This window comes from Labrus mixtus, chromosome 1 (genome assembly GCF_963584025.1).
Source record: "Labrus mixtus chromosome 1, fLabMix1.1, whole genome shotgun sequence".
NCBI lineage: Eukaryota > Metazoa > Chordata > Actinopteri > Labriformes > Labridae > Labrus > Labrus mixtus.
The window spans coordinates 29,470,260-29,484,980 of NC_083612.1; the positions used below are offsets into that span (position 1 = coordinate 29,470,260).

The following is a 14,721-nucleotide window of genomic DNA, read 5'->3' on the forward strand; positions in this document are numbered from 1 at the left end:
CTTCTCATGAGGAGCTGGGGGGAGGGAGTCGTTAGTGCCTTTTTTTCTCTTTCAAGTTTGTGTGTGCTTACACTCACACACGCAGGTGTTTTTAGCATCAACTTGCATCAATACTTCCTCCTACCGTAACAGACTGAGTGGGCAAACCGCAACAGTAGCTATGACACAAAAACCTACAAGTGTTTTGGCTGTTGGCCTTTATGTAAATCCACCTGCTGGCCAGGGGACTTTCTTTTATTTAGGTAGGAAGTTTCTTTTAACTGCCTCCTTCAGACCTGCCCACCTGCCCTCTCTTCAAGCCACAGACAGCTGCTGCAGTTGAAAAGCAGTTAAAAAGCATTTTAAACAGACCTCACTTAACAATAAACTCACCCTTTGTGCTAGCTAACGATCCACCTCTCCCACGCACTCTCCATAATGCCTATGCCACTGAAGTATCGGGATTCTCTTGAAAGTGTGTGTGTGTGTGTGTGTTTAACCAGTGTATATTCACTATTCACTGTTGAGTTTCCCTGCTTATCTTATCCCCATCATCAGATGCATCGGGTGTGCCTCCCCTGTCTCAGTCCCCAACACGTCAGGTGTGAGCAGGTAAACAGTCATGTCTGAGCTTGGGATTACCTTTTCTCCAGAAAACATACACAACAAACATGCCGAAAGGTCTCCTAAACTATTCCATTTCTCGCTTTCTCTATCAGCCTCTTTGCTGTCTTCATTCATTCCCCTTTAACTCTGGTTTTGTTTTGTGTAAAGTGCACATCAGAGAAGATTGTTTATCAATTCCTGTTACTCTGTATTAATTCATAAAAGAGAAAACAAGGCTGTAGAGAGGAAAGTAAGTGTAGAGCCTGCTCCAACAGGTCAGGGCCGTGAGTCTTCAGTACTAAATCACTGAGATACTGATGCTTCTCACAGCCAAAGAAAACAGATGGTGGTGACTAATATGAAACACACTGGCCTTAAAGAACAAGCAGGGTTGCCAAGATTTGATGCTACACATTTAGATGTCACCACAATTCCTCTCAAAAGACTCATTTATTCCCATATATGAGTCACATTTACTCACAATTTGTCGTGTTTCACATCACATTGGTGCAGTTTGCTGAGTTGTTAGCTTAGCGAGACCAAGTGTAGAGCAGTCCTAGCAGCTCTGTGATGGTTATGTTAAGACACAGCAACGCTTTGAGCTAAATGCTAACACCAGTGCAATACAACTCTAACCATGACAATGTTCACACTTGTTTTTGCAAATTACAGTTCACCATAAGGTCAGCATGTTTTCTGACATTTGCTTTTAAGTATTCAGAAACTGAAACATGGTTTTGTCATTAGTTTTGCAATTTAGGTTTATACCAAAAAGCCAAAAAGACCCTAAAGGTGGTCCTACCTGTAATGTCAGGGGATCATCAGTCCCTTCTAAAGTAAATATGAAAGACAGGAACACATTTTTTAAGCATCCAACAAAGGTTGATGAAACATTCCACCTCATGGGGCTCTCCAAAGTCAGTCATACTTAACGTAGGGAAATACTTAATCTATATACTCATTTATATACTTTTATGGCAATGAGTTAATGGCCATTAAGAGAACGGTGTTACCTGAGCTTGGAGTTTGCACCTTAGTTAGCTCACGATCTTTGATTAACTCACTCTTGCATCAAATATGCTGTTGTTGGAAATGTGTGCAAACAAAACTAATTATAATCTTTGTTTTTTTCAGATGTAGAGAACAGTGAGTTTATATGTGGATATATATACGTCCTCTGAATACAGCAGAAACAGGGCAGGACTAATAAGATGCTGCACAGGAGTCAGGAGGTGAAATGAGGAGGATCTACAGAGGTAGGACTAATTGAGGTTAATTCCAGAGTTCAGCATTATCTCCTCTAATCGCTAAAGAGGATGTTAGTAATGGATGATGTAGCAGGACAAGGAGAGAGCATGGCACACTATGCCCTCAAAGGATCACAAGGCATTAGTAGCTGAGTACAGATCTTGATGTGAAGCTGCAGATAAACAGAGAGTCAGGAGAGCCTGCCGGCCTGCACAAGGTGATCGTACGAGTGGGTAAGAAAATAGGGTTTGATCAGTCAAGACAACCTCACCAGTCATTTGCATGGCCCACATCTCAACTGTCACTAGTGTTGACACCGTCTTGCACACAAGCAACCTACTGGATTCAATACCACTTCCTAAATGTGACACACAAGCATTGATCGGGTGCTGCACATGCACATCTCCCTGAAACACATAACTGCATCTTACAATAACTCTCTATCATTTTCCCACACCATTCACTGTGACCTAACCAAACCTCTTCAGGGACAATCTCTTTCATCACGGCCATGCCAGTCGATAGTTCAGCCCAGCATAACATCTGCACTTCGACACCTACTGGATTCATTAAGGAGGAGGACAGAGTCAAAGAGGAAACGTCGATATGAAGAGGAGGTGGGCACAGATGTGAGTGTGTGTTTGTGCGCAGAGTCACTTGGGGGCAGGGCCATCCGTAAACACTGCTGACAGTCTAGACAGGAAATACACTTGAGGATGTCGATATGTTAGTCAGCGGGGGTGCGCATGGATCAATAAGAACACAGGATGATGTCATCGGCTGCAGATGAGATCGCCTGACGCGACCAAGGATCTGCACCTGAGGAGTCTTGATCTTAGATTAATTGTTTATTATTATCCATTTTACAGGAACAATAAATGCAATTAAAAAAAAGACCTAATCATTGCAGAAAATGATGAATTGGTCCTTGAAAGACTTATCTAAAAAAAAAAAAAGGCTGCAGAGTCAACTTAAACTGTGCTATGAAAGACCGTCAAGGCTCAGTTATCTAGTTTAGTTATCTTGTGTTTCCCTCAGGTGCCAATTCCAGCTGTTTTTCTTTCTTCACTTCACAGGCATAACCAGTTTAACATTACTTTGTTACATCATCTTACATGACAAAGCTGCAAAGAGGGAGATTATTCATGCAAAAATGCCAAAGAACACATGTTCAGCCTCATTGGGAATAAAGTCCCCCATAGGCGCAAAAAAAAGTGCATCTCCAGGGATGTAGGAGAGCAAACGAGACGAGGCCTATTCACCCACAGGATGTGACTGCCCTATATCACGTTGCCTTTCTTACCATGATGTAGAGTACGTGTTCGCTTGAGTGTGTGTGTGTGCGCGTGCACATGCTTTGGCCGACGTGTTTGCGTGTGTTCTCAGCTCTTCTGACATTTCCTCAGACGTGGTTGACATTTCCAGGGGATTTGAAGATTTGATCCCCTCTGTGTTTGAAGAGTTGTGTGCTGCCCTCCTCAAAACACAGAGGCTGCAGCAGAGCCCGCAGCATGGCCTGCCTTCAGGGCCTGACTCCACAGCATTACAAGCAGCCTCGGTCTCACTCACCCAAAGTGTGATCAGTAGGAGACCTGCACTATACATCGCCTGCCTTTTTAGAGAAGACTGGTTCACTGCTTGGTCTTTTACTTAGTCTTGCTGTTTTCCCCTGAGCTGTGGAGTGTTTCTGCTTCTCTCAACTGAGGCAGAAAAGCTATCACCAAAAGATATGAGAGCACAAAGTAGATAGAGATGGTGTGGGAGGGGAGAGAGAGGGAGAGAAAGCAAGAAAGTGTTAGAGAGAGGGAGGGAGAGATCTGTTTCTCCTGCTACAGGCCAGTAAGTGGAGCGAACTGACACAGACTGACATCTCTCTGAGGCCGAGTTAAAAAGAGCCTTACTACTATTTGTCCATTACTTTCTCTCCCTCTCTCTCTCCAACCTTTCCTCTTACTCTCTCAGCTGCTCTCTCTTTCTCTCTCTCTCTCTCTCTCTTCATCCTTCTTTCTCCATCTTCCTCTCTCCACCCTGCGGCTGATGTCTTGCTTTTTCTGCCTGGATGGACTTTGCTGCAGTCCTGTCTTGGCCCCGGGCTCAGATTACACCCCACCACCCTGTACAGGCCACACACACACAAATACACACATATGTACACACACGTAAGCCTATACATTAACCATGATGAGGCCCAGGGCTCAAACACAGGTCAGGATGAGGTCACTCAAGGGCAGAAGGACGGAAGTAAACCTCGTACTTAAGGATGTTCTGAGGGCAGCCGGATAGACACAAGGAGACAGGACACATAAGGAATAACACACAGAGGTGCACATGCATGAATGCTTTGCCATCAGCCATCTTTAGCCAGCTGACTTTTCAATACTTGTAAAGGACTTGAGAAAGTGAATTTAAGATGCCTGCATGGCTAGTAAAATCTTAAAATCATGACAATAATAAACTCTATTTTAATAGCACTTTCCACAGTGGCGAGGTGCAAAGTGGTTAAGAAAAAAAGAACAGGAGAATAAACAAATCAGGCAAATTAAAACAAGCATAAAGACACTGTGATAAAACTAAGAGACTGAATTACTAACAAACAAAACAGACATTAAAGGGGAAGAACATGAATAAACAGAAACAGATACAGGATATATGAGAGATTAAATAAAAATAGATGAAAAAAAGTAATGATCAATAGTTGCATTTCTTTGAGTCGACAATTTACACTCACAGCTAAAATACTAACCCTACAGCAACACAAACTATTATCTAAAATCATCACCATACATTTTCCTCTGCCCGCAATCCCAAAAGCTAAAATACCTGCAAAGACAACGGAGTTAACCCTCTGTCATGGTTCAAAATAAAATACCTTTATAGCATACCTGCCACACTGGAATTGATGCAGAGTATGACCTTGTAGCGAGTCAGATTTAGATAGAGTCTTGCCCAAAGGAATACCTAAGCAAACATTATAAATAGTAATAATATTTAGCCTGAATCAGCAGTACATTATATTTTCTCCCTAGCAGTCCTGGATACTGGAAGTATAGGCCATGTCTCAATATCACCCCATTCTTCCATTACCAGTGGTGTCCTGGTGATGAAACCTGCCTGATAATTCACAGAGCAGGAACTGGGTGGGAGTCAGATTTATAGTAGGACTTTAGATGAAAAAGCAGACATGCAGATATAAGCTGCTGTGGCTAAAGTTTATTTTAAGAATTACATGGTGTTGTATTAAAGTCATATTTAAGGGTCACATGAACAGAAACTCTGTTTAAACATGCAGTTTAGTCTGAAACTCTCAGCTAAACGTCAATACATTTTGAAGAAAAAATCTCTGCCATGAAACTACAGTTTGTCCTTGGGCGAACACTCCAAATGTATGAATGGTCTTAATCATAATCCAGCTTCAGACACAATGCTGAATGCAAACAGTGTGCACACACACACACACACACACACACACACACACACACACACACACACACACACACACACACACACACACACACACACACACACACACACACACACACACACACACACACACACACACACACACACGCACACACACAAAGCTGGTGACGACTGCAGGGCTGCATCTTTCTCCCAATTCTGTTGGGAACTCTAACAGGAAGAGGGTAAGTGTTATCGATTGGCTCCTTCCTGCTTGGCCCTGCTGTCAGAGCAAAAACAAGTTGACCGTTTGACCGGCTGCTTTCAGTGCATCACTAACTATTCCCAAACACACACATAAGCATACACATCGTTTGCCTTCCAGTTTAACTAGGACATGAGGATGTCTGGAGTCCAGAATCAAGTTGTTTGTGTCTGTGTGTGAAGAAGGTTAAGGGGTCACAAAGACTAGAATTGCACATTACACATTGATATTATGAGATGTAGAGGTAAATGCAATGGTAAATATCACTGTTGGTCAACCTATTAATTATGTGTTATTGCCTTCAGCCCTTGATCATAATCAACGTACAATTAGTATGTAAATCCATTCATTTTTTATTTAGTTAGACAGGAATACTAAAAGGCAGGACTCTACTGTTTCTGAAAGTAACAGCATGCATGTGGTGCGTGCTGCTTCTGGCTATATGTAAACATGGAGAAGTAAGTTTGCTGAAAGATACTTGGGTCAATATAAAACACTCCTCTGGGCAGCACTGTGACATTATGAACAGAAATCTCTGCTGCTCTCGGCTCTGCTCGATGGCATTTAGATATGAGGCAGAGGGATATAAATCAGGAGGAGGGATAAGTGGACAGGAAGATTAACGGACTGATGGAGACTGAAAGGCTGTTAAAATCAAAGAAAGGGATAGATGAAGAGAACAGCAGCGTGTGTGTGTGTTTGAGTGAAACGCCATATTATACTGACATGAACACACACCTTAATGTGACGGATGTAAACAGACTCCTATCAGCCTCTTACACAGACACCACCTATTTTGACTTGTCAGCACAGTAGGAATGGTGTAAATGACTGTTCATTCATTATTACTGTTGCAGAAACCTTTTTTTTTTTTTTCAAATATTAGAGTTTGGCAAAACTGCCAGTGTCTTTATATTTATTTTCCCACTAGGATTATCATTGAGATAATCATTTTCTTGTTAGCTTTTTTGGAAGCTGTGGAGAGAAAGGAAGGATGGTGACACCAAATAGTGTCAAGGCAGAGAGTTGAACCTGCGACCACTGCAACAAGAAGCTAAACCAGTGCACCACTGAGATACTCAGTTCATGTCCATGATGAGTATTTTACACATGATAACAGAAGACTTACAAACATTGTAATGAAACAAGGTATACATTAGATTCTCAAAAACGAACTCAATAAAAAAAATGTTTAAAGCGGGAATCGAACGGCTAATACTGACAAATTATCTGTCAAGAGGAGATTAAGCAGTGTCCAGGACAAATTTGGATTGCATCACACCATACTGTACTGTAGCGTCTGATTTGTACTTTATGAAACTATCCTGCAACAGACAGAGACAGGCGCCTGTTAGTCCTGTTCAATAAATAACTAAAAATGTTGCTTATTGCTATTCATGTGCAGTGCATCTGTCCATGTACACTAATCATAAACACACTCAAAGACTAAAAAAGCATAGTGAAGACATTACAAACTGTAATACATATCTCAACCATTCCTCAATAAATCACTGTTTTCTATCCTTTGTGCTAATATGTACATTTCTGCCAAACTAAGGTAAGCAGAGGTTGTAAAATTAAGTCTAATGTCATTGTATTCACCATGATTTATGATTTGATATCAAAGGTGCAGTGCAAATACCAACATCTTCAATATTAACTATGTTTGCATCAAAATGTCATTTTTTATGTATTGACTTTATTGCTCCATTTGCCAGTAAATGTGAAAGGCTGGTGTCAGCCAAAAACACTGCTGCACTCATATATCTGTTGTCAGGCCCCAGGAAAATATATACAGCAGGTAATATAGTGTGTAAAGCAGAGCACAGCAAAACAACTCTATTCTCCAGAGGGTGAAGAAAGTGGGGAGACAGCGCGAATAAGATAGAGAGATGCAGAGAAAGAGAGAGAGAGAGGCACAAAGGGCTCTTTTCTGCTGGGTGGGTAAAGTGGGTCCAGGGGGCAGCTGAGTGAGCACACACAACACAAAGCCTGTCATTAGTCCTAGTTTTCTGCAGACACAACAAATGTGTGTTTGTGTGTGTGTGTTAGAGAGAGATAGAGGATGACGATGCATGCATGTGCCCCTTTGGGTGTGCGTGGAGCTTTTGTGCATATGTGTGGAGTTTCAGACGTTGACAAAAGCCTGTGTTGTTGTGCTTGTCTTCTCTGATATACAGCTCCTTCAGGATCACAGGACTGCTCAGTCAATACTCACTCTCTCTGCCTGCCTGACTGAATGTGTGTGTGAGATTAGTTGCAATGTATAGCCCCCTCCTCCCTTGTTCTTCTCCTCCTCTGTCTTCTCTCCTCCATATCCCTCTGACACCACCCCACACACACTCACGATCACACACACACACACACACACACACACACACACACACACACACACACACACACACCTCCTGTCTACCAGCTGCCACTTTGTAGCCATTCATCAGCGCTATGATTAGCAAGTGGAGGAATGTCATGTAGCTACTGCCGACTCCTCACCCCAACCCTGACCCTTCACCTCTGGTTGACCCGGATGACCCCGGGGCCGCAGCAGCTGCTTTTACACTGCAGTGACACACTCCATTAGGTCTGACACCTGCTTCTCCAGCTACACATTGCCTTTAAACACACACACACACACACACACACACACACACACACACACACCCACACACACACAAGCATGCAAGTGGTGGAAGCAAAAGCAGGACTCAAACAGTTACTTATGCACAGGCACACACAAAACCCAAAACACAATGGCCTTTACACATGCTAATGCATTGAGGCGGCTCTTTTATGAGATTACACAGTCATTACAGTGAGAGGGGTCATGAGGGACACCTGTAGCTAAACCGCTGCAGAGTCTATCGGAGCCTGTGTGTTGTAGAGTGTGTGTGTGTGTGTGTGTGTGTGCATGGAAAAACAAAGAGTGAAACACAGAGTATACATACCATAACACACATAGAGTGTTATAGAGCCGATGCGTGCATCATTCAGTGGACAGAGTGCATATGTTTGGTGTGCAATAAGACACTCTATGGATGAGTGAGTGCTTCTCTCATTTTGTTATGTGTGTGTGTGTGTGTGTGTGTGTGTGTGTGTGTGTGAGTGTGTGTGTGTGTGTGTGTGTGTGTGTCTGTGTGTGGGCCCCAGGCTGACTCTGACAGCTCAGTGCTAGCCATCTGCTGGCAGTCACACCAGGAGAAAGCAACCGCAGCCAAACAATGGAGAGCAATGACAGGCCAGGATTTGTGTGTGTGTGTGTGTGTGTGTGTGTGTGTGTGTGTGTGTGTGAGTGCGTGTGCATGTATTTTGGTGTGGTGTGCGTGTTTTCCCTTCAAAGATCCAAATGAGCCCCCCTCTATGAGCATGTGCAGAGGGGCGTGGCTGTCGTTGATAGGCTGTCTTTGTTACCAGGCGATAGATTAACAAGCCCAAATGGCCATCTGAGGAGGATAGATAGCATGGGCGAGTGTGCGCTCACTTTTTTCTTATCATGTCACTAGCTGTCTGCCTAGTGTACATTTCTATGTACATCCCTTTTTCTTTCATCTTTTCTATCCTTCCTCCTGTTTGTATGCTCAAAGTTGATACAATTATCCAGTGAAAGGCTAGGTGGATGTGCATTACTGAGCTTCTTTGAAGGCTTAACCTGCACATACAGTTTGCAATCTGGCCTTTTCTTGCAGGTTTTTCTCTTTTCGTAATGGAGTTTGTTTGTCAACCTCTCTCTTTCTGCAGGTACAGTGCCATAGCAGATTCAGACAGATGGTTGGATGCTGTGAGGAAGCTGGCTTGCCTGCTTCTGACACACTAGTCTGACAACAAGCATCATCCAGCTGGGTGGAGGCCTGCAGTTCCTCCTAGAAAGAGCATGCCAGGTGGCTGAGAAACCAGCTGCTGGTGTCCTGCAGCCGCAACACACATAACCCTCCAGTCACATTTCTGCTATGTTCCGAGAAGAACGCATGCTGCGGCTATTGTAGACTAAGAAATGCAAATAAGTCAAGACTGCAAATAAAAAAAAAGTGAGGAATTGAGAAGTGGCCATTTAAGAACAGGAGGCAAATGATTAATGATGAAAAGAATCCCTCTTTCCAGTACACCATTTGAAGACGAGTGTTTGTGCCATGTGCATATGTGAGCCTGTGTTGCGTGTGTGTTACTTTGGCCGTCCATGATTTTGTATGGCAGCACTTCAAAGGCAGGCTTCAGTAAGTTCCTGCTCTAGCACCTCCTGCTGCTGCTGGTTTGTGTGTTTGTTTGTGTGTGTGAGTCCGTGTAGCAGTGCCTCCTGGTAGCTGGGGGCTATGGCTGATCACCACCACCGCAGCGAGGCTGGCATGGCATGCCCGCTGGCACACTTACAGGGCACACCTATTTACACAGGCCCAGACTGAATGGCAGGCATTGTCTGGGTGAGAATGCAACACTTAAGCTCCTGATTAAGGCAGAACAAAGCCCTGAGGGGCAAGAGCGATGAATGCATGCAGAGAGAGAGGGAGGGAGCCAGAGAAGGGAGGAAGAGAGGAAGAGATGAAGGGAGGCAGGAGAGGAGGGCTCTGTGAAAAGGGAATCTCATCTGCTGTTGCTGCGGGAATGCAAGGAAGGAGGGAGGATAGAGAGAGAGGGATAGAGACAGAGAGAGAGAGAGAGAGAGAGAAAGAGTGAAAGATGTGAAAAAAGCTAAGAGGGCAAGATTTGGCAGTGATGCAAAGGAGTAAAGGAGAGGTAGGTAGAGAAGTGAGAAGGGAGGAAGGAGGCAGGAGGCAGGTAAGGATGAAAGGAAAAGGCAGGGATGGAACCATAAGGGAGGCAGGGAGGAGACGAGGAGGTGGAGGGATGAGCACTCAGAGAGGCAGGCTTAAAAAATACATAAAAAACAACAGAGGGGAAGCCAAGCAGAGAGGTAAAAAGCTAGATAGAATAAGGGAGCTACTGCCGAGGTATCCACACTGATAAAGAGGAAGAGATGCTACTATTATCGCAGAGAGGTAAATAGACAGATAGCGCCCTCTAATGGTACATTTGCTCTCAGAATATGCTCTCCATTCTGCCCCCCTTTGTCCAGGGATTTAACAGCAGGCTAGAGGGACAGGCTAATCACTTCCAAACTTTCAATTCAATTAAAATTATAATTAACTCTATGTGACACCACACTGTAGCCCTTGTATTATAAATTAATTTTAAACTAAGAAGAAAAATACTCCCCAGGTGGAGAAAAAACATTTTGATCCTGTTGGTATCACTGGTGGAGCATTTCCTCTCTTGATTTAGTGTAGTATTAACGGGGACACAAGAAGTTCAATGTGTGTGTGTGCGTGTGTGTGTGTGTGTGTGTGTGTGTGTGTGTGTGTGTGTGTGTGTGTATGTACACATAGTGACACCTGGGCAACGTATGGACACAACAGAATGTGTATGACAAGGGGTGAGCTGCTCCCTGAGTGTGTATGTATCCTAGCAACAAGGCAGACATAGTAGCAGTGCAGTGAGCATCTGGCAGAATGGGACATAGGGTCCATGATGGATTTATCATTAGTGTGTGTGTGTGTGTGTGTGTGTGTTTGTATGTGTTAAATTTAACAGCTGCGAAAGATTTAGGGTTGTGTCTGTGTGCGCGCATGCATGTTTCATGCATGTTTAATGCTTAAACACTCATCATCATGTCAAGCTGTCAAGTGTGATGATAACAACCAGTAGGCTAAACAGTTTCTAAAACACATAAACAAAAGTACTTTTACTATTTGTCAGTCAATTACAAAAATGTAATGAAAGTTTGTTTGCAGTCCGTCAATGGATGTGTTGCATGGTCTTGAGTAAATTGTGTGAGACGGAGGATCTAATCATAAGTCTGTAAAAATTTAGACAGCACGTATGCATTTGTGCATCCATGTTGGCGCAAATAGAGCTCCAAGATCTGATAAGCTGTAAATACATTCAACTAAAACATTTATTTTTGAGTACCTTTAAGGTATGGGATACAAGTTGTTTTTTTGCACCTTATCTGATAAAGAGATAACCCATTTGAAACCATTTATTGAAATAGGTTTTAAAAAATAGCTGGTTAATATCAGGCCATAGAAAATAAAGTGAAAGAGGTGTTGAAAAGTAAACATTGGGGTGCTGGATGGCCTAGTAGTTACTGTATGTCGCGCACACCCCATGTGCAGAGGCTGTGGGTTTGAGTCGGACCTCTTTGCTGCATGTCATCCCCCATTCTCTCATCCCAATGTTTCCTGTCTCTTTTCACCTATCCTATCCAATAAAGACAAAAATAGCTAAAAAAAAAAAAAAAGATCTTTAAAAAAAATAAAAAAAATAATTTAAAACTATTGAGTAACCACATGAGGCCGACTCCAGAAGAAATGTCTGTAAATCTGTATCAATAGGCTCTATTGATGTGCAAACAAATTACTTCTCTGTATCTAATTTCTAAAATCAAGAGATCTGTTAGGAGATTTTTAAAACAAAAAATGACCTATTTAAAGGGTATTAAGGCTCAAAGTTATGCATAATTAAGGGCATAGTCACTTCTCAGTTTTGGATTTTGGTGCTTTCAGAGTTAGTATAATGGATATTGGACAAATTGTATGGCTTGCTTGGAGTTTATTGTATTAACTAAGGAATCTGTGCTGGTTTTACACTTACGGTGAGTCAAACTAGCTTTTATACGTAAGCACTAAAAAGCACCCATCCCTCTTTATCTCACCACAAATGGAATATCAGCTGTTGTTTTTTCTTATTAACATAAATTGTATGAAAGGGTTCTTTAGTCTTAACAAATTACCAACTCTGGCAGCAACCACAACAACTGGAGCCTCAGTCTGTGGGAAAGATGGTGGTTAATTAGCTAATTATGCTGCTAATTGATTAGACATTAGCATACCTTTGATAACTGGTTCATAATCCTGTCATCACAACACTCTCACTCTTTGGATTAAACTGGATGTTTGATTAAATGCAACAAATATTAGCCAACAAAAAGACGGGTCTAATCTAATCTCCCAATCTATTTTATCCACGCAGATATTTTGTCAGTCTCATAGACAGAATGCAGATCATTACAAACAGACAAGCACACATTGGTTACAGCTCCAATGATCCTCGGGCCCAGCTGTGCACCAGTAACTGTGGATGTCACCCGTGGTGAGAAGGGGCTGGCTTCCAAACCCCCGGCCAGTCTGCAAGTCCTGGCCTGGGCAGAACTCTGTCTCCATGGGCCTCAGCGCCTGCCAGCTTCTGCTCCATGGAGGTGTAGCATGCTGCAGCTAATCACAGACTCCAAACTGCTTCTGGAGTGCAGAGCCAAGCCACAATAAGGAGATAACACGCTTCTCTGACACTGCTGCAATCATCTGGCCTTGAACCATATGTCCCTGTGCTCTTTTCTGAGTTTGTCGACAGATATACTTGACGGTGGGGTGAAAGAGCCAGGGTGGATGACTCAGAGAAACTCCTCACATCACAACATCTCCTCAGATCTGAGCACTATACTTGTAGTATAAACAACAAGCAAATTTTCTGGTGAAAAGGAGAAAAAGAACAGAAACTGGAAAGGGTGAGCTGCTTTGTTACTATTTGACTGTATTAGTCAACCTTCTGCCTCCACCCCCAACACCCCTAACCCTCTTTTCTTTCTGTTCCTCTGGAGTCTTGTGAAGTGTGATGTCTGTTTAAACGGTGCCAGCTTCATGTGTTTTTATGTCTGCTCATAAAAAGCTGCTTCCTCTACAGGCTCTGTTCACCAATGACTTGCACTCTCACTGTCACTGGATGACAGGCAGCTCTGAGAATGACAGCAGATACATAGAGGGAGAGTCTGAAAGAAAGAAATTCAGGAAAATGGATTGTGATGTCCCTGAATCAGTCATACACAACTTTCTATAAATATTTTCTCCCAAGTTCAGACACAATTCTCTATAGTCTAAGGTACTGATTCCCATACTCTTCCATTGTGACCCCCTAAAAAAAAAAGCATGTGTCTGGTTCGGGAGCCTTGAAAGTTTGTATGCGTCAATTGGTCCAAATAAAAGCAACATTTAAAAAAAGTAATCTCACAAAGTCCCACATATCTGTCGCCCTCTGAAGGTGGTCCAATCCCCATGTCAGAAACCACTTCTCTGCTTACATTTGGTCGCGATTGGTAAGATGGCCCCTTTCAGGGCAGCCTGTGACCATCAATGGATGCCTGTATCCCAATGACTGAATGTGGAATCAATTGTCGAATGCTCTTAACAGACAAGAAAGGTGCTGCAGTAAAGCAGTCATTTTACAATTTAAACAACAGCCCATGGTGAAAAAAACAAGCCTACTATTTAATCTATTCACATAGGACCAAACTGAAAACGGCTAAAGGCATTCATTTTAGGTCTGCACTAGAATCAAAACCATTTGTGCTTCACTCAGGGTGTCTCAACAAAAACTTCAATCAATAGTCCAGACTAGTGGCTGCAGGCTTTTTCCTCAAAACTGCTGTGTGGTTTGTAGGGGAGTCAGCACCCAAACAAATGCACCCATGCAAGACAAACAAGCACACGACTGTGTTGCATGCAGGCTCCAAGAGGCAGAGCTCAGCCTGACCAAAAAAATGCCCCACCACACACACACAAACACAAAAACGCCACAAGACTCCATGAAATTACTACACTACCTCCATCACAATCCCTCCAACCCCCACCCATCTGACTCACTCTGCATTGCAGCCCTCCTGATAGTGATCCCCAGCTGGAGCTGTTGGGCTGTGTGATGTTCTTACAGGCCACATTAATACAGTGAAGACTCAGTGAAGCCTCTGTGACAACATTAGGAAACTGTATCTCTGGATCACACCTCCCAACATGCCTACCCTCTTTCTCTCTGCATCTCTTCTTATCTCATTTTCACCATCATCCGAACAATTCCTCTCTTCCAATTCTTGTGAGAGTTTGTACACAGGCTTAGCAAGATCGATCACTCCTAACTCCTCGTTCTCCCTGCTAAATCAATGGCTCTTTGTCTCGTTAAGCAGTGGAAGGAACTCTGCACATTCTATTTGTGTGTGTGTGAGAGAGAATTTGTGTGTTGAGAATTAGACAGAGATGCACTGTCAAAAAAGGGGGAGGAAAAGAGTTTGGTACTGTAGAGTAATAGACAGCTAACAAGAACAGCCTAGGGTTTATCCTGGGACACAGTCGGAGCCTTAAAAATGATCTGTGATATATTTCCTGGGGGGCAGGAAGGCATAGGGG

General features: G+C 43.1%; 1 protein-coding gene across 2 annotated transcripts in view; it reads right to left on the reverse strand.

The window, feature by feature from the left end:
• The window catches only part of gse1b (Gse1 coiled-coil protein b), a 177,678-nt gene that overhangs the window by 127,228 nt on the left and 35,729 nt on the right, over positions 1-14,721 (reverse strand). The gene's annotated exons all lie outside the window — the stretch shown is intronic.